This window comes from Pollicipes pollicipes, unplaced genomic scaffold, assembly GCF_011947565.3.
Source record: "Pollicipes pollicipes isolate AB1234 unplaced genomic scaffold, Ppol_2.1 Scaffold_2799;HRSCAF=3276_pilon_pilon_pilon, whole genome shotgun sequence".
Taxonomy (NCBI): domain Eukaryota; kingdom Metazoa; phylum Arthropoda; class Thecostraca; order Pollicipedomorpha; family Pollicipedidae; genus Pollicipes; species Pollicipes pollicipes.
In genome coordinates, this window is record NW_023596174.1 from 1 (window position 1) to 20,086 (window position 20,086).

At 48.9% G+C, this 20,086-nt stretch overlaps 4 non-coding genes across 4 annotated transcripts; 3 read left to right on the forward strand and 1 right to left on the reverse strand.

The window, feature by feature from the left end:
* The first annotated feature begins 4,663 nt into the window (after positions 1-4,663).
* Positions 4,664-4,735, forward strand: TRNAP-AGG (transfer RNA proline (anticodon AGG)). The gene has a single exon. It is a non-coding gene; the product is annotated as a tRNA-Pro (tRNA).
* A 2,294-nt stretch (positions 4,736-7,029) lies between these two features.
* On the forward strand, positions 7,030-7,101 carry TRNAP-UGG (transfer RNA proline (anticodon UGG)). The gene has a single exon. It is a non-coding gene; the product is annotated as a tRNA-Pro (tRNA).
* Positions 7,102-8,233: 1,132 nt separating this feature from the next.
* Positions 8,234-8,306, reverse strand: TRNAP-CGG (transfer RNA proline (anticodon CGG)). The gene has a single exon. It is a non-coding gene; the product is annotated as a tRNA-Pro (tRNA).
* A 6,516-nt stretch (positions 8,307-14,822) lies between these two features.
* TRNAP-CGG (transfer RNA proline (anticodon CGG)) lies at positions 14,823-14,894 on the forward strand. The gene has a single exon. It is a non-coding gene; the product is annotated as a tRNA-Pro (tRNA).
* The last annotated feature ends 5,192 nt before the right edge of the window (positions 14,895-20,086 follow it).

The following is a 20,086-nucleotide window of genomic DNA, read 5'->3' on the forward strand; positions in this document are numbered from 1 at the left end:
CGACCGACAGTACAAAAAACGTACAAGACGCAGTTCGGGATTGGAGAAGGAAGAACACGTCATGCTATTCGATTCATCAGGATTTGCGAGCTATCATTTGAAGCGTGCAATGTCTTTCAGCACAAGACAATGTTAATGGAATTCAAAAGCTAGGTGCGATCGCCTAAAAGTGCAATCAATTCATTAATGCCAGATCCAAAATTTGCTTCTTCAAAATATTGCTGAAAGCCACAATAATGATTATTTCCTATAAGTAAGTGCACAACGGTCTCAAAATGACAACATTTGATTGGTTGCACACATGCATTCAAACTTACCAGAATGACCTTTTGAATATCCCAGTACGCCGCATGCGCTCATAGGACATCGAACCTTGAAGTCGAAGAACGCATTGAATAGCGATCGTCTAACAAGGTGGTGGGGGGGGGGGGGGGACGGACTGCCAGGGACACCATTGATACATAACTGGGCTCGTCCGGGATTTGAACCCGGGACCTTTTGCACCCGAAGAGAGAATCATACCCCTAGACCAACGAGCCGAGAAAATACACTGTAACGTTCTGGTTGCGAGCCGTGCTATCACCTTCACATCGCGAGTCGACAACTCCGGACCCACTTTCCGCACCCACTACCGTCTCACGAGCTCATAACGTAAGGCACAGGTAAGTACCGCGGGCATTTTGTGTAAACAACTTGGTGAACCGAAAACCAGTACAGAAAAATGACTGAGACAGGGCAGGCCGGAAGAACCACTCTGGAGTGGTAGCTCAGGGTGGACCAACGCGCAGGGCAGAACGAAAAGGTGTGCACGGCAGATAACAAGGAAGGATATCGGGCAGATGATTCCGAGCAAAGGGCAGAGATCCAAGGGCTGAGGACAGGATCGAGAGAGAAAAGGCAGCGGACGAAGGAGGCAAAGGACCGAAAGCAGATCAAAGATCCGTTCTGTCTTGCATGCCGTGCCACACAAATGCTGCGGCACGGTCGCCCCGAATCTCTCTGGGACTCACTCGTACACACTGCTGCGAGATTACGAGTCCACATGGGTGTAGGAACAGGAAGGGCCAGGGGGCCATGCCCCCCCCCCCACAAACCTTTTAAAGTGGGGGGGCAGCAATGTTTACTGCCCCCCCCCCCCACACTTTTCAGATTAAGGTTGCATTTGGTTTACTTTTGCAGCACATTAAACATTCATACCGATTTACCTAGTTAACCAGCCATCTCTCTTAAGTTGCGTTATCTTTTTCGTTTGCTCATTGGCCATCGCTTAGTGTTACAACCACAAGGCCGACGCCGCACGGCCTGGAGACTGCAACGTCGGGCGTCGAGACTGTTGTTGCTATGACTTGCGAGCGCGCGTGTTCAAGACCATATTGCGTAGTTTTCTAACCAGTAATTAGTTCTGACGGGATTTTGAGCATTTTAATACGAACATGGCTTAGCCATGTTAATACAAATTAGGAACCCCATTTCATTTGCAATCTACGATCAGAAAGAACTTAACATCTCTGGAGAACACAGAAAAACACGGAGCTGGAGTCTATGTGACAATATTGGACTACCTGCGGATATCAGGGAGATTGTTGCGTCAATGAGGGTTCCTGTGCTGATCCGGGGCTAAATGTACGGGTCAAAAGGCCTCCTGGGTCAGGGATGGGAACAACGCGATATGATACATCCTTCTAATGGCCTCCGAAACGACCAAGAGATCCCGCCCCGTGCCACCAGAATGATAGCCAGAAGACACTTCGCGATGGGACGGAATAGCCTTCCAGCCCTTGACCGGAAACGATCCAGGGCTGAAGGTGATCCCTTGGTGTTCTACTCAAGAGGCCCGTTGCCCAGAAGGAAATAAGGGGTCCCATTATTGCTGAGTAGATTGGGGGTCTCATTATTGTTGAATAGGCTGGGTCGAAATGAGCTTAAAAAAAAACGAGCAGGGTCATGCGATGTTTGCCTGAGAACATTTATTTTTCAGAATGTGTTATTGAAACAAATTACATAAACAGGCTTGAACATGCCCGCCCGCAACCTCGAGAGCAAGAACAAGGATGGTCTGGGTTGCACCTTCCGTAAAACCAAAAAGTTTCGGCCGCTGCAAGTGCCACCATACGGCGGGTGCCGTGTTAATCTGTTTCTGGATAGATAAATAGCTGCAAAACGTGAAAAATAGATATTTATCTTTACTCTTCCAGTTCAACTACCAGATTCCAGCCCCACTTCGCGGTGCTTTAGGGCCAATCAGTTTTTATGAGTCAAAAAATTGCATACGTGAAAAAATGCGCTCAGGCTGCCCGATAAATGTGAGATCTGATGTCATGAAGAAGTACAAGGATGCTGTTTTCAGAAGCGTCGTCATTTTCGTTCACCCGTTGGCCACAACATAGTGATGGCTGGTGAGCTGGCCCTGCGGGACCGGTGGAGACTGCGACGCCTGGCATCGAGGCTTGTGTTTCTAATATTTTCGAGTGCGCTTGCTCAAAATTACGTCATATAACTTATACTACCAGTCGAGATGAGTGTTTAAAGATCAAAATTTCAGAATCATCGCCATTTTCGTCCACCGGTCGGCAACGGCTAAGAGTTAGCTACTGGGCTAACGCTCGGCGGACAACGGAGACTGCAACGCCTAGTGTCGAGGTTTTTATTGCTAAGATTTGCGAGCGCACATGTTAAAAACACCTTGCATAAATTGTATCACCAATCGATTCGGACTGAATGGTGAAAATTTTCAGGCAAACATGGCTCAGCCATGTTAATACACATTGTTGACCACTCGATCTGCAATCAAATTTTCATCCTCAAATTTGGATCAAACATATCGGCCTACAACCTAACTTCAGAACGTTCTCAATGCCTGTGGAACCCAGATAAGAAATATCTGACAAAGCTTCTGAATTTTATCGGCTTAGAAAGAGCCAACTAACCATTGTAAATTAAGAAGGGCGGAAATTTGTTCCAAGCAGTCGTTCAACACCTGATTTCTGCAGTTTATTGACCTCAAACTACAAACAGAATTGAGCTCACGGTAGCTCCTGGTTTCTGTTCTGGTTGCGATGTAAAAACAACAATAAAACAAAGAAAACCGTGCCACTTGTTAACAAGCAAGCTATATCCGGGGATTTTTGGGGATCACCATAAGATGGGCTTTTGTCAACCTTGTGTTCCCCCTTGGCAAGGCCCTGGCTACGCCCCTGCCTCCACACAAAAGCAGATCAAGTCGTATGCGTTGCATGGTGGGCAATGAAGTGGCTTTTGGGTCAATTCAAACCTAAGGCAAACAGCTTCCCGGAAGCTTTGTTTCTGCGATGGTGTGGTGTAAGGGAAGGTAATTCGGAAAAAAATGCTGTTGCAGGTGTCCAACACATGTTTTATACACCATGCAGTAGTAACGCTCATCCAAAAGTATGCAACAAAGAGGTCATGCGATCAGTTCGCGGTCAGTCATGCGGGAGACATCCGGGCCAGGGCAGTGGCCACCGGCGGCGGACACGAGCAGGGCCCAGGTAAGGAACATATGACAGATGGGCCTTATTATGTGGCTTGTTTCTTAAAAGAGAACTCCAGTCTTTTGGATTCTGTCACATTGTTTTCTGGTAGTTTCAAGCTCCCGAATTTGTTTCCGCCTAAAATGCTGCTACAAGTCTTAACTCTTGAAAAGCAGCCAGCGAAATAAAGGCGCATGAAAAATCTGTCGCACTGTGAGCCATCGATTCACATTCCAAATTCTCATCAACCTATGTCCAGGCCGCATTTGGGCATCTACACTGCGGAGGCAGATGCTTCCTCAATGACCCAAAATGCCTACTCGCTCGTGGAATTTCGCCTCCCCAGGAAAGACAACGTTAAAATGGAGGAATAATCTTGGAAAGCTGGATGGCCTTCTTTGCCAACTGATGGATCATTCGAATAGGCAATATCGTGCACAGTGAGAACAGATCCAGATGCATAGCTAGCATAGCAGCCATGACATTTGAATAAAGAGCGATAACAACCTGCATCCCTAACCCCCCCCCCCCCCTCCACCCGGTCATCGGGCTCGCTTTCCAGAAAAAGTTGCTGAAGTACACCCTGAGCTTGCCCCTACCCCACTTTTTGAAGCGTTCCTACGCCTATGCGAGTCCAGCATCTGTCCCCCTAAACTACGGAGACGGCTTTGTTCCATGCCTTCTGTCCCGTCTCCTCCTCTGTGATAACCTACCCCCGTTCTGCACTGTCATTTACTGAGCACTGAACTCTCTGTCTTTTCCTGCCCCCGTTCGTTTAGCCCTCCGCCCTGCTCTGTCCTCTGTCCTGCTCTGTTTTGTTCTACTCTGTATCGTGTCTTCTGTGGTACTCTGAGCATAGGGAACAGCACACAACGTGAAGCGCGAAGTCAGCTTAAAATATCGGTTCCTCTTCACAGAACGAGCCACTTTCTAATTAAGTTGTTTGCATGCATCGCCAGGCGGTTAATATTGCCCATGCACACCAACGTGATCACATTGGTACTGGCCAGGCCCCGCTGCTGGGCCTACGCTCCCCGGCGGCAGTATGAAGCCATTGCTTAACGTCATAAGATGTGAGACGATGATGGGTGTGGCCAGTGTGCTCGGAGCCGTACATCGCACGAGGTGAAAGTAGCGGCACGAGCGAGAATTGGACCGTTTGACAGGATATTGTTGGCTCGTTGGTCTAGGGGTATGATTCTCGCTTAGGGTGCGAGAGGTCCCGGGTTCAAATCCCGGACGAGCCCGGTTATTGCTTTCAGAGGTATCGTCTCGTCATCCACATCAATGGAATTGGCACACATGAGTTCCTGGAGCACTTTGCGCTGCGCTAACGCCTGTGTGAAGTCATTTAAATAGCACATTAGTCGAACCTACCAACTGTAGGCGCGTCCAAGTGCCGGGTGGAAGGACACGTGGGGCGGACCAGGCGCATGGACCTGCCACTGAACCTCGTGTTGGTCGGGCCAACGCATTCCTGCGGAACGTGGGGTCTTTCAGATAGGTCGACAGAAATTTCACATTCGAATCAGGCGATTGGGTACATCACTTGGTCTGCGACAGGCTTACTGTTGTTTGGGTACTTTGATTTGGGCGCGCTCAGCGCTGCGACGGGATTTCGTAGGCGGTTGCTGAATTGGTTTAGAGCGGGCCCAGGGTTGAAGGCAGGGGTGGCGCAGTTTCTTATTTATTTTTTATTTTAAATCCTCTTCCCAGCACAGAGCATCCAATCATCAAGAGCATGCGAACAGCCAGTGTTGTCGTGGTCTGCCGGTACGGTAGAGCCTCCTTACATTTTAGGGGGGACTGCAAGATATGTTCGCCGTCAGCCAACGACAAGGAGGCGGCTGTTCCCTGCACTCGGTGGCGCTGCCCTTCGGTGACATTCTGTGCCTGCAGCTCCAGCGCGACCAGAAACAAAAATTCCAAGAGGTTGAAGGCAGGGACGGAATGGTTGCGACGCAGCCTCTAACGAAATCAAATAAAAGACCCGTTAAGTTGTTGCCGCCATGTAACATGAAACGAATTCCTAACCGTTAGACAGCAGGGGGATGAACATTTATGACGATGGCTTTCTGATAAGTAATGAGTGGCGAGACCAAAAAATTAGGCGCCAGCTATACTAGATGACTGTGAAAATTTACCACCAGCCCGCTACGACCAAGCACTTCGCATCCTTCTTGATCGGAACCCGAATGCGCGGGGACAAGCTGGTAAGTGATCACGTGCTGCCATTAGTCGGCTTATTTGCTGTGAAAAAGCCCACGGCACTTGCTCACTGAACACCTCAGGCACGAACCATTTTGGCATTCGCCTTCTGGACTGGGCTGGACTGGGTAAGACGCATGGCCTGCTGCCTGTCGGCCACGGCACATCCCACTGATAGGGAAACCCGGGGCAGACGTAAGGCTGCCGACACCGCAGCCCACACCGCCACCAGGAAACATCGGCACGATCACGTACCAGAGGGGTGACGGCAGGTCAGATGGTGCCCTTTGGCGCCACAAACAAGTTCAAAATTACACTTCAGGATACACAACTGAGCACAGTACCGAAAGGTGGTAATAACATTTGGGAGCATTTACGGAGTTCTTTCCTTGGGATGCTGTTTTCTGGTGACAGCGTTGGCTGCGATCTTGGTATATTTGTACGTGCGATGGATACACACTGTGCACCGCTCTTAGGGATATTCCGTGATGTCAGGACAGAACGCGGGTCAGACGAAAGAACAGAGGACAGAATAAGGCGGGATGCAATCTGTCATTTTAATAATCAAATACCTTGCCCTTTTCCATTGTCCTCTGGTTGTGCATTGCGGGCCAGCATTGGTCTAAAAAGCGACAGGATATGACAAGACTGGCTTTGCCTTGTTCTGTCACTTACTCTCTCGCTCGTCCATGCTCTGACTTCCGTCGTCTGAACTGTGCCCCATCTATAAGTATATATGACGCATGAACTCGTGTGGCGTATTGTCTTATGACAAGTGTTGCCTCCTTTGCCGTGAGTACACTCCCGTCCTTTATGCACTGTTCCTATTATCTGTCGACCGCGTCCTCCGTCCTGCACTGTATTTTGCCCCGCCCCGTCCCCATGCTGTTCTCTGTCCGTTCTTATCCCCTGCCCTGCCCTGTCCTCCGTCCTGCCTGCGAACCGTTCCTATCCCGCCCAGGTGTCCTACTCAGTGCTCTGTGTCCTGCTCGTCCTGCACGCCTTCCTCTGTCCTGTCACCTTGTCCTGGGACGGGAGAGAGGCCGGACAGCTTCAGTTCATCCGTCTCGGAAAGTGAAAACATGTGAGCCTGAAGTTAAAATAGTGCTACCTGCGAACGACAGAAAACTTTTTAACGTCCACGATTCCAATCGTCACCGCATAGTCTTGGTGTAAAGGCTATGCCTTCTGTTGACATTCTGTAACCAGTGCCTCACATCATAGGTTTGTTGTGAGCCGACGATGGATGTGGCAAGTGCTCCCAGAGTCGTTAACTGATCGATGTGAAAGAAACGACGCGGGCGGAAATTGGGACGTTGCGACCCAGTGCATCGGCTCGTTGGTCTAGGGGTATGATTCTCGCTTTGGGTGCGAGAGGTCCCGGGTTCAAATCCCGGACGAGCCCGGTTGTTTACAAGTGAAAGATTTGGATTTCACTTTGATGCTTTCACCTGCACATTGGTTACAGGTCATTGCACGCCGCGCCTTTGTGAGTTTCGGGGTATGTTCCCTGGATAGACTTAAGTTTAGCGGTGAAATGAGCTAATGCATTGAGCTATGATGGTGATGCAAAATACCCGTTGGACAGAGGCAAAGCATCATTTTTGATTGTTGGCGTTAAGGTGTTCATTATTGTAAACATCTGTGGTTATCCAATCAGAATCGGCAATTACCAACACCATACGCAAAAAAGCTAGAGGCCTTACTGGATTAAAAGACATCGAGACGGCGTTGGAAAAATTACGATGTTTGTTCGAATCTGCCATAAAGTAATATCAACTACCCATCGTCGTTGTTGCCATTATATATTCGCATGCCCTCCGCAACACATGTACTTTCTTTGCGAACACTACAGGTAACTGCAACTACAATTATGCATGAAGAGATCATATCTCATCATCTTATATGATATACCAACACATAATCATCTTATATATTTTGAGCTTAGTCCTTCAACCTTCGAACGTGCCAATAACCCTAGGCTTGAGCCTTCACGTCGCGGACTTGGTCTGATGGTTGCCATGTGAGTCTCTTTTAAAACATGGAGCTATCAGGAGAATACATATTCGCACTCGCAACTCCACGACACTCAGCAGGGTGCAGACATCTCCATGCGCTTTCACACGGCGAGTAAGTAGCGTTTCAACAACAGCATCCGGACTCGTTCAGTATTTAAACCCGGGACCTCTCGCAACCAAACGAGACCTCCACACCCCCAGACCAACCCGCCAAACGCAAATGCGCGCAATGTCCCAATTCTGGGCAGCGCCGCTACCTTCAACATCGTACAGTGCACGGCCCCGACCACACAATCACCCTATACCATTCACACCCAATCCTTCAGCCTTAGCATGTGTTCTCTACGCCGGGCTTGAGCGATCAGCCAACGGACTTGGTTTGATTGGTTACAATGGGTCATTTTTAAACATCGGGGCGTAAAGCGCATACACCTTCGAACGCACAACGGCAAGGCGTATTAATCCATATGCACTTCTATGCGTCGAAGTGGTAGACGAGTACCTTTGACGGCAATAACCGGGCTCGTCCGGGATTTGAACCCGAGGACCTCTCGCACCCGAAGCGAGAATCATACCCCTAGACCAACGAGCCGATGCAGCTATCCTTTATCCCCAATTCTTGGCCGCGCCGTTACTTTCACATCGTGCGATGTACGGCTCCGTGAACGTTGGCCACATCCAACATCGTCTCATAAGGTTATCACGTACAGTGCGTGCTACAGAGTGTCGTGAGGGAGGCACAGCCCTCGTAGCATCAACTTATTTATGGCGATGCATGTTGAGGAACGATTACGACAGAGGGCAGGACCAGCAAACAGGCAAAAGACAGCAAGGCCTGACCGGTCCCGTCTGGTCCGGGACGTGAAGGAACCAGACGGGACTGGGCAGGGCAGGACGGACAGGACAAGCGAGATCCTGTTTTTAGGCTGCTCCCTGCTCTTTTGCCAGCCTCATACCTCGCCATTTCTCTTCTGATCCTGTCCTCAGCACTTGGATCTCCGCCCTTACCCCAACTCTCTATGTCCTCTGTGTTGCCTCGTTTGCCGTGCACAGCCTTACGGCCCTCTTCCTGTACCTTTGCTCACCCCCAGCGCTATCGGTCGTGTTCTGTCCTGTCCTGTCCCGTCTCAGTCCTTTCTCTGGATCGGTTTTCGGCACGTCAATGTTGTTTTTGGTCACGCAATGAGCTTGCGCTACTAAACTTACATTGTTATTTGTTATGAAGGTATTATACACTGCATAGTTGTCCCGTCCCGGTGGCTCAGTTGGTTAGAGCGCCTGCCTTCCGATCCACCCATCCGTGGTGGGGTGGGTTCGAGTCGCTTTAGGGCGCTCGCTATTTGCCCTTGACAGTTATGGCCTGCGGCTGGTGGCAGCGGTCGCGCTAAAGGTCAGTTGACGTTAGAGGGGCAGGACGGACCGTGCCGAGCATTGCGGCCCGTTAAGCTTTCGCCACCAAATACTGCCGTCGACATGGAATTGCGCGATCGGGTGGTAGGGGTCAGGACTCCCACAACAAGCACTGCTTACCGTGAGCTCTGATCCCGGAAATCCATCTATTCAAAGGGTTCGGTGAAAATCTTTAAAGACAAAAAATAGTATAGGTAAATTAAGGATGACTTGAATCCTGCAGTCAGAAGGCCTCTTGCGCCAATTGGTGTCCTCCTGAGTCGATGAGGGCCTCTATATCGGTCAGACGCCACCAGTGCCGGAAAGTTAGCTGTACTATCGGTCAGGGCTTGAGGGCCTAATTTTTTAGAAGCGAAACAGAATGTTATGAATGGTAGGCAAATTAAATGCATTACCTTCACAGTGGTACCAATTTGTTCGCAGTGTAGGCTACTTCAAAGCGCAGCTGTGAGCTTTTCAGAGGGATTTCGAAAAAAATAGGTATCCCTGGCGAAATTGTAAGCGTATTGCGTACAAACATGTACTTTTTGTACTTTATTAACGCTTCTGAGGCTGTTTTGTACTAGGTCGATTTTAAGGCTCCAGCTTTGCAAGACTGCAACCCTCCAGCCTCAGTACCTGCCGTTCGCCCCCGGGCTGAGTGTTCAGCTGACGTGCTCGATTTGGTTGGTTGCAGTGGGTCGTGTTTAGACATTGGGCTCCTATAGCGCACATACCCGCGAACTCACAGCGAGAAGGCGCATTAAATCCATATGCGGCTTCTCGCATCGAAGTGGTAGACAAGCACCTCTGCGGCATAACCGGGCTCGTCCGGGATTTGAAACCCGGGACCTCTCGCACCCTAAGCGAGAATCATACCCCTAGACCAACGAGCCGATGGAATGTAGCGGAACGCCCAATTCGGGGCGGCGCCATTACTTTACATCGTGCGGGTGTACGGCTTCCGAGAACACTGGCCACACCCACCATCTCCAACAGTGTAATGGCGTACAGCGCTGGCTACAGACTGCCGTGAGAGAGCAGAGCCTTAGCAGCTTATAGCTTAGTCGCGACCATTGGATTCCATTAACGCGAAGCTTCAAATCATTTCTGGCATGCATGTAGAAACAACCGTTAGGGAAGAGGCAGGGCCAGCAAAAGGGCAAAAGTCAGAAACAAGGCATGGCCGGTCATGTTCTGAGCGCACGGGACGGGAGGGCGCGCAAGACAGAAGAGAACCTGTTTTATATGTTTCTCTGTCCTTTCGGTCTGGCCTCATACCGTGTCTTCTATATTGCGCTCCCAACTGCAGTCCTTGGACTCTCTGCGCTTTGCCCGGAGTCCCGTCGTCCTCGTCTTTCTGCCCTTTGTCTGCCGTGCACACCCTTTCGTTCCGCCATGTACGTTGGTTCCACCCTGCGCTATCAGCCGGGTTCTGTTCCATCCTTTCTTAGTTCTTTGCGTATAGTGTATTCTGTTTATTAATTTTCAAAGACACTAATCACCAGTGCCTCACATTGAGCTCTTCAGACGGTGCTGGGTGCGGACAGCTTGCCTGGAGATGTCGGCTCACGATGTGAAAGTGCCAGTGCGGTCCTCGATTAGGACGTTGCCGCCGGTTTACACAAGCTCGGTTGCAATATCTTGTCACGGCTCGTTGGTCTGGGGGATTGATCCTCGCTTCTGGGGGAGAGGTCCCGGGTTCGAATCCCCAACGAGTCCAGCTATTGCCCTCAGTGGTACTCCTGACACTCCTTCCTCTCCTTTCATCACTTGGATTGCTCTGGTATTGCAGCATGTCGCCTCCGAGACGCTCTGTTCTCAAGTATGGTGTGTTTGAAGGTGATGTGCACCCAATGTATTGTTGTCATGCCTGGACTGATGCATATTGATTTAGTCTGAGTCCTTCCCGAGGGTGACTTTCAGCAAGCCTTTCGTAAAAATCACACTCGGGGCCGACTTAAGCTAAATCTTTCGAGAGAGAGAGAGAAGAGAGAGAGAGAGAGAGAGAGAGAGAGGAGAGAGAAGAGAGAGAGAGAGAGAGAGAGAGAGAGAGAGAGAGAGAGAGAGAGAGAGAGAGAGGAGATAGGCATGTATACATATATTTGTATATAATGTTATATATTAAGTAAAGCTGAATAAATCTAATCAGCAAGTTTTTCGTGTGAACCAAGATTTTGATATAATAGGAGTGAATGGCTTACACCTTAAAAGGAACGTGGGTAGCTTTCAATTGTATCAACACTGTGTTTATGATGAAAGCATGCTTTCAGAAAATTTCTGATCACTCGGAAATTCTAACTAATCAAATAGCATGAACGTTTTGTGTTTCTTCTCCAATCACGTACTCCATCCTGCGCTATTCTTTGTACTGTCGTATTTCTACACTCTCTTGTTTCCTTTTACGTCTTGTCCTGTCCTCCCTTCTGCCGTGGCGTCGATCCTATGCCACCTGGTGTCCTGCTCTTGTGCTTTACGTGTCCCCTTGTAATGTCACGTCTTGCTCTTTTACGCCGCCTGTTCTTTTGGCGGGACACAGGACACGCAGCTCATGTTCATCAGTCTAATGAAGTAAAAAGGGTGAAGTTAAAGCTGAAATCGAGGCTTGCTTCAAATTAGACAGAAACGCTTCTCTTAGTGATTTTGGTCTCATGCATCACCACGAAGCCAGCTAAAGCATGCATATCAAAACAAGTCCGGACGGTCACTGCGAAGCTCTGTTCCCTGAGCTATGCTTCCACTGGCGGCAGCCTGTAGCCAGCGTTTTATGTCACGAGCTCGTGCGACGGTAGGATGTGGGCAGTGCCCCGACAGCTGTTGCCCGTAGTTGTGAATTGTAATGACAGAGGGTCCGGGATTGAGACATTCAGATATGTATTGCCGGCTCGTTGGCCTTGGTTTGTATGATTCTCACTTAGGGAGCCCAAGTCGTTGCCGTCCAGTGCAACGCATAATGTTGCCTCCGCCCTTTTTCCAGGCAGGATACAGAGGATATTGCGTGCCGCACAATGCTGTGTGACACGGCCGCTACCAGGGCTGGGTTGGCTCTTGTTGGCCAGTGGCCAGGGACCTTTTCCATTTCAGTCGGGCCAAACCGTTTCGGCCGCTCTGGGACTTCACTCGTACAGAGTGACGCGGATTGCAAGTCCAGCATCTTTACCATAGACCACGGAGAAGACTTAGTCCATTCCTTCTGTCCTGCCTAGTCTTTTGTCATGACCTACCCGTCACTCTACATTCCCATTTTGTTCCCTTTAACACTCCCATATTATTGTGCCCCGACGAGCCGCTGGTCCCTAATGCAACCGCCATCAGCCTGCCATCATGGGCCAGCACGATCACGGATCAGATGGGTTACGGCAGGGTCAGGTGGCACCCATTGGCTCACAACCAATTTCAGACTTACTCTCCAGGACACCCCGATTGTGCACAATACCAAAGGGTGAATGATAAATGTCATTTATAGCTTTGATATCATAATACCACGCGGTGCCGCCGAATAGACTCCCGCCGAGCGTCGTCGATATGGAAGCCGCACATCTGAAACGCGACCAGTGCGATATTTTCTCATGAACAGTGTATGCTACGAAGTTGATTAGCCCCCTTACATGTGCGATGGCTTTCTTGTTTTGTGGGTGTGCTCCGACCGACAGCAGCAGGTCATGCGTGAAAAGGATTTGCAGTAGCTAAATCGTTTTGTGCCGCGGTATTTCGTGCGCGGTTTTCACTAGTGGTTCGACAAAAACGACATTAGTGGTGCAGCAAAAGCTCCTACGAAGGGAATGCTACGACCTAAGCACGTCGCGGCATTTATTTTACTGTAAAAACTTAACCTTTACTACTTCACTGCAAAAGACCAATGTGCCGACCATATGCCGACCATATCTACTACATATGCCGTATTTATTTATATACCACGTTGTTGTCTTCAAAAAATCCATTCATATGCAGCAATGCAGTACTATATGACATAAACCTCCTACCTGCAACAGCATATGCCAATTACTTCCTCTACAGCAAGGACTAGAACAGTTTTCACTTATACGCCACATTATTTCAACTGCAACAAATTATAGGTGACATTTTGACGAATAAGTTTCTCGTGTAGTACTAAGCTTGCGTACAAGCCTTTGCAGAACAAGTAATGCCGTGTATAAGCAATGACTCTGCAAGCTCTCGCATTAGAGGTAATGACGTGGGTACGTTTTTAGTAAATGTTTTGTCGTGTAACATTGTTGTCGCGTGTAAGTCTTGCAGCATAAGTTAAATCGTGTATCTGTAATTATTGCAGCCGTGTTAGCAGTAGAAGTAAGGACGAGAATAACTTTTGGAGCCTTAATTTTCTCGTGCGGCCATAGTGTCACATACAAGTTTGCAGCAGAAGCGATGAAGTCATGTATAAATTTACTGCATAAGTGGTTGCAGTAGAATGAATCACAATTATAATTTTTTACGTTGCAAGTTTTGCCGTGTAACATAAACGTCGTGTAGAAGTGTTGACGGCATAAGTAGTGTGGTAGCATTCCTGCCGGAAGGTTTTTGTTGTAGCACTGATGTCATGAAACCATTTCGTGCAACCAAAATTGCAACGCTATCTCACATTACCAGCCTGCCCCACGTGATGGTCTCTGATCAAGAAGGACGCAAAGAGTTCGAACGCAACGGGCTGGTGTGTAGCTTGCGCTATCACTACCACCCTATATCATTTACATCTAATCCTTCAGCTTCAGCATGTGTCGCTTACGCGCGCCGGGTGAGTGTTCAGCCGGTGGACTTGTTTGGTTGGTTACCATGGATCAATGCTAAACATTGGGTTAAAGCGCATATACATTGGAACTCACAGCGACAATGCGCATTAATCCATATGCGCTTGTTCGCGTCGATATAGTAGACGCGTACCTTGAAGGCAATAACCGGGCTCGTCCGGATTTGAACCCGGGACCTCTCGCACCCTAAGCGAGAATCATACCCCTAGACCAACGAGCCGATATGATAGGCTGTGACGTCCCAATTCTGAGCCACGCCGTTACTTTCACATCACCGGTGGACGGCTCCGAGCACTAGCCACACTCACCATCGTCTCACAAAGTTATTGCGTAGAGCGCTGGCTACAGACTGTCGTAAAGGAGCATAGCCCTAGTAACCGAGCTTGGCTGTAACAGTTGGGGCTGCATTGACGTGCAAGCTGCAATTGATTTCTAGCGATGCATGTGCAGGAGCCGTTAGGGCAGAAGGCAGGACCAACAAACGGGCAAAACACAGATCAAGACATGTCCGGTCATGTCCTAAGCGGGACAGGACAAGAGGGCATGCGAGACAGAAGACAGATGCTGATATCTGATCTCCGTCCTTTCGTCTGCCTCTTACTCTGTCCTCTATCTTGCGCTTCCAGTCACAGCCCTTGGACCTCTACGCTTTGCGTAGTGTCCTCTGTCCTCTGTCCTTCGTTGTCGTTTGCTGTGCACACCCTTTCGCTCCGCCTGTGCGTTGTTCTACCCCGCGCTATCAGTCGTGTTCTGTCCCGTCGTGTCTCAGTTTTTTTTCTATATCGTCTTTCGAGTTACCAAATTTTTACACGAGATTACGACACTCATCACCAGTGCCTTACGTTATGAGCTTTTCGGACAGTACTGGGTGCGGACAGCGTGTCCGGAGCTGTTGACTCAGGATGTGAAAGTGACGGCGCGGTCCGCGATATGGACGATGAATGTGCTTTCACGGCTCGTTGGTCTGGGGGTATGATTCTCGCTTCGGGTGCGAGAGGTCCCGGGTTCAAATCCCGGACGAGCCCCGCTATTGCCCTCAACGGGACTCCTGATACCCCTTCTTCCCCAGAGATTGCAAGGGTTGTTATCGTATTGGGCCGTGTGCGCAATTTCAAGATCTCACGGCCAGCCTTTGGCTCTCAACTAATGGTTTGCAAGGAAAATTAATGGGATGAAACAAGGTCATATCGAGGACCGTTTTCAATAAACACAGAATTTGTGTTTTTCGAGAAGTCGCTTCCACTACCTCATTTCTTCACATTTGCTTGCCTGAATATCTTTAAATGTGGAACATGCCCTTAAAACGAAGGTTAACGGCGCACAGGAGGGAGTCATCTACGTGATCCAATCCTGCTTCACATCTAACTCCGTTCAGATGAATCCCACCAAACAACTTCTGTCCTTCTCGGCACTCACCCCTGGCTCCACCACGAACCCCCGACGACCCTCGCTTAACTCTGGCAAAGACCGCTGGCTGGACCACGAACCCCCGCCGACCCTCGCTTAACTCTGGCAAAGACCCCTGGCTCCACCACGAACCACCACCGACCCTCGCTTAACTCTGGCAAAGACCGCTGGCTGTACCACGAACCCCCGCTGACCCTCGCTTAACTCTGGCACAGATCCCTGGCTCCACCACGAACCCCCGCTGACCCTCGCTTAACTCTGGCAAAGACCCCTGGCTCCACCACGAACCCCCGCTGACCCTCACTTAACTCTGGCAAAGACCCCTGGCTCCACCACGAACCCTCGTCGACCCTCACTTAACTCTGGCAAAGACCGCTGGCTGTACCACGAACCCCCGCCGACCCTCGCTTAACTCTGGCACAGATCCCTGGCTCCACCACGAACCCCCGCTGACCCTCGCTTAACTCTGGCAAAGACCCCTGGCTCCATTGGACAGGCAACTCATTCTAGCCATGACCGTTGCATGTCTTGGAATTACGCCTGACTAAACCAGGACCCGGAAACTTGCCTTGATCCACTCGGCTCATTTTTGGCTATGAAACAAGGGATGAGAACGTTTCCTTTCGGGAAGCCAATATTTTCTGGTCGAACAAATTAACTCAGGCTATTCGCGGCGTGTCTGATCTGGACATTGAATGCCCGGTAAATGGCTCTCATCCTTAAAACAAAAACTCTCCTCAGAACAAAGGCCATCTTCAGAACTACCGAATTCTGCTGAAAAATGTTGGTGTCTCGCTCCATCCCGCGCAGAACACTACCAAGGGGACAATCTTCCCTCCTCAAATGCAAGTTATGGCCGGGGCAAAATTATTGATGGGCTTCGCGCAAAGACGGTTTGTTACGTCCTCGTCTGGCAACCTTCGGAGATGGCCGACGTTGTGACACCAGTTTGCTCGTCCTCACTTCCCAAACAAATCCACTGCCGGAAGCTCTCCTTGCTGGCCATCCTCGCTTCTCTGCCCGATTTTTAATTCCGAACCCAATCCGCTCCTGCGAGTGGCAACGGTTCGGTCATGGGAGCTAAATATGCAGAGAGTGCTCGCTGTCAGAAGTGTGTATACTGTGCATAATGTATACAAGAGCTGTGCAACCTTGGGTATCTATAGATGTGCAACGCACTATTTCCAACCAAAGAAAAAAACGGGTGTAGTGGTCACCTAGACCCGGTTAGGGCTTCACACCTTTCATTTGGATGGTATATGAATTTGATCTAAGTTGGCCTCAGATGACCTCTAGGACACCCTAGAGTTGTGCTTTTGTGTCTGGAATAGTTTGTTCCACAGCTACACCCTGTACAATAACGTGGTCAAAAGCACATTGTGGAAGAAAGCAAAAAAGTATCGTTTTTTGGGCTACTGTGGACCAATTTTGAACGGTGACCTGATCTGAAATGGCCCTTGTAGGGGGAAAAAATGGTCGCAGTGGACACCCCACAGTCAACACTTACTTATGTGCCCTCAAGATCCGTCTTGACGTTTAACATGTGTTTTAACTGCATCTACCAGAACGACCTTTTTTACTTCGTGGCCTCTGGTGACCACACGTTTAACCCTAGGTTAAAGAATGCAGTGGCACCCTTCATGATTTGACGAGACCTCACAAACGGCATAATTTGCTTTCTCAACACGACGTCTGGAAATTTGGAGATTCAAGGGGAAGTGAACTTTTCTTCCCCCCTCCAGCCCCCCCATCCCGCCCGGGCGCGGCTGTCTGAGACCCCGGCCGGGGCGCATGCTAAATCTCATCGGCAAATTTTGAATGCATGTGAACTAATAATTTCTCAAGTTCATGTCTGTGCCTATTTATCGAGACGGAGAGCATAAGATCATGCTCATGGGAAACAATAGCATGCTCATCATTTATTCGACGTTCTGTTAATGACAAACTTGCACACGTTCTGCGAAGTTAAAGATAGCTGGCGCGAAGACGAACGTGACCTTTGTTTTACTGGTCTGACAAGTTAAGTTTCCCAAATATTAGGACTGGGCTGAATGGTGAAATACTGACAGAACCCGAAATAAATGCACCCAAACGTGCTTTTGCACAGCTTCAGTCTATTCTCTCGAACATAGGAGTGAAGCAAAAAAAAAAGTGCGGCTGGAGACCATGAACCGAATCGGAACATCACTCTGGTCGTGAATGTGACGCATAAAATACCTCATCAATGATCTGCTTTCATGCTTTCCCAAACGCCTGAATATATTTTTCCCTAATAATACGCTCAACATCCCACCAAATCATCATAAATTCATGCAACCTACCAGAGTAACGCATTCACCTGCTATTTCATGAGATTCGCCATAAGGCTATGCCTTGACATCCATGGCCAGTCCGTAGTCAAAAAGTAAATATACACGCACTGTCTTTTGTGAAACGATATTTTACTTTGCATAATTCATGCAAAATGGTTTGACCGTTAGATTTATCACTATCATGTGACGTCCAGAGAAGGCAATTTTGTGGTGCCGCGTAAAATTGTCCAACAGTCATACCCCCTCAGTTTTGCGAGATTTCAGCAAGAGTGAATTGCCCATTGGTAGCCCCAAATCAACAAGGGGGAGGCAAGTTAACATTGCAGAGGCCGGTTCCTCAACGGGAGCAAGTAACCACCTCAGCCTATAATCTTTGCTAATGTGTAGCAGCTAAGTCGCTTGGTACCTACGCACATAGTATCCACTCACTTATCCAGGGATGAAGGAAATTTATGAAAGGACGTCATTGATTGTTTGTTGCGAATCACATGCAGTCTAAGCCAATCGCCCCAGCTAACTTTCACGCGTGCACGCAACAGTCACAACCCTTGATCACAACAAAGGCGGGGACAACACTCGAACCTAGGCGATGGAAACACCAATTGATCCAAGGCCGTTAATTAAATGCAGGGCTCAAAGGCCGTAACCGGTGCACCGGGGTACAATTGTACCCTGAACGGCGGCCGAACGGCACACATCGGCGTAACGTCAAGGGACGGAAAAGGGGCTTTCTGAAGATGAATCTTCACTTTGCCTGGTTTGCAGGCCCATAGCGTTATTCCAAGATCTGCTGGTCGTGCCACGAGATCTTCAGCTCGCGGCTTGGGGCCATAGAGGTCTAGTCAAAAGATCCAGTGAGAATCAAGATCCCGGGTCTTGTTTTGTCGAAAGAACCGGTGGGAACAAGGATCCAGAGTCTTGTGTTGTCGAAAGAACCAGTGGGAACCAGGATCCGGAATCTCGTTTTGTCGAAAGAACCAGTGGGATCCAGGAACCAGTGTTAGGAACCAGGCACATGCCTGGTTCTGACTCATTCCTTTCTCCACGTCGGTTTTCGGCTTGTCAATTTTTTGTCACAAAAGCACGGTGCTAGCAACTAGCGCACTGTGCTATTAACTTTTGAACATCAGAATATTCATCACAAGAAGCATTAACGTTCGTCAAAAAGTCATGACCCCTCAAGGTCACCCTTCAAAGTCACACGTGGATTCAAAGGGCGGAGAACTCAATATCACCCCAAAATTACCGGCCGATTTAAAATTACCCAATATCAGAATAATCACCACAGAAAAAACGGCGGTCGTCAAAAGGTCTTGACCCATCAAGGTCACCCTTCAACATCCGTTACGGGCTCAAAGGACGGGGAACTTAACGTCACCAAAAAATTACTGGCCGATTTGGAATTTGTAAGCTCAAAACATTTACAAGCGCTAGAGCTAGTGTCTGTCAAAATGTCCTGACCGTTCAGTGACCGTTCAACATCAAGCGCGGGCTCAAAGGACTAAAAACTCAATATAATGAACGAAGTCCCGGTCCATTTTAAACTTGTAAAAGTCAAAATATTTACCACGGAAAGACCTAGCGTCGGTCAAAAAGTCCTGCTTTCTTAAGGTAGATCTTCAAGGTCAAACGCGGGCTTAAAGGACCGGGAAATTCATATAGCCGAAAAAATTACCGGCCATTTTAACTTTCCAAGCACCAAAATGTACACTACAGAATAACTACAGTTCGTCAAACTTGTCCCCGTTTGTTGAACCCGCGTTTGACCTTGAAGAATGACCTTGAGAGGTCAGGACTTTTAACAGACGTTAGTTCTTTCTCTGGTAAATTCTGACACTTGCAAGTTTAAAATTTGCCGGTTATTTTTTATGATATTTGCTTCCCTGTTCTTTGAGGCAGCGTTTGACCTTGAAGGGTGACAATGAGAGGTCAGGACTTTGTAACGGACGCCGGTTCTTTCTCAAGTGAATATTCTGCTATTTGCAAGTTTAAAATCGGCCGGCAATTTTTGGTTGACATGGAGTTCCTCGTCTCTTGAGCCCGCGTTTGACCTTGAACGGTGACTTTTAGAGGCTCAGGAATTTTTGACGGCCGCTAGCTCTTGCACTGTGAATATTTTGATGTTTGTAGCTTGCAAATCGGCCGGTCATTTTCTGGTGATTTTGAGTTCCCTGTCCTTTGGCCCGGCTCTTGGCCACGAAGATTGCATGATATTGCAAAATAAAGGTCATTTCCGTGCTAAAGTTCACCTTGAGACCTTTTTTGAAAGAAATCGGAACTCGTTGCTGAATAAATCGCCGAATTAATCGCGAAATTCATGGACATACAGTTGTCTGCCCTGTTCCTCCCAAAGAACAGGGAGACGTGACAGAGCAAGGCAGGCAAAGCAGGACATGCAGCACATCTAGCCCAGAGCAGCACACCGGCCAGGGCGGGCGACAACAAGGCAGAACGAAGACCAGGACAGGACATAACGGAACAAGAAATAGCAAGCGGAG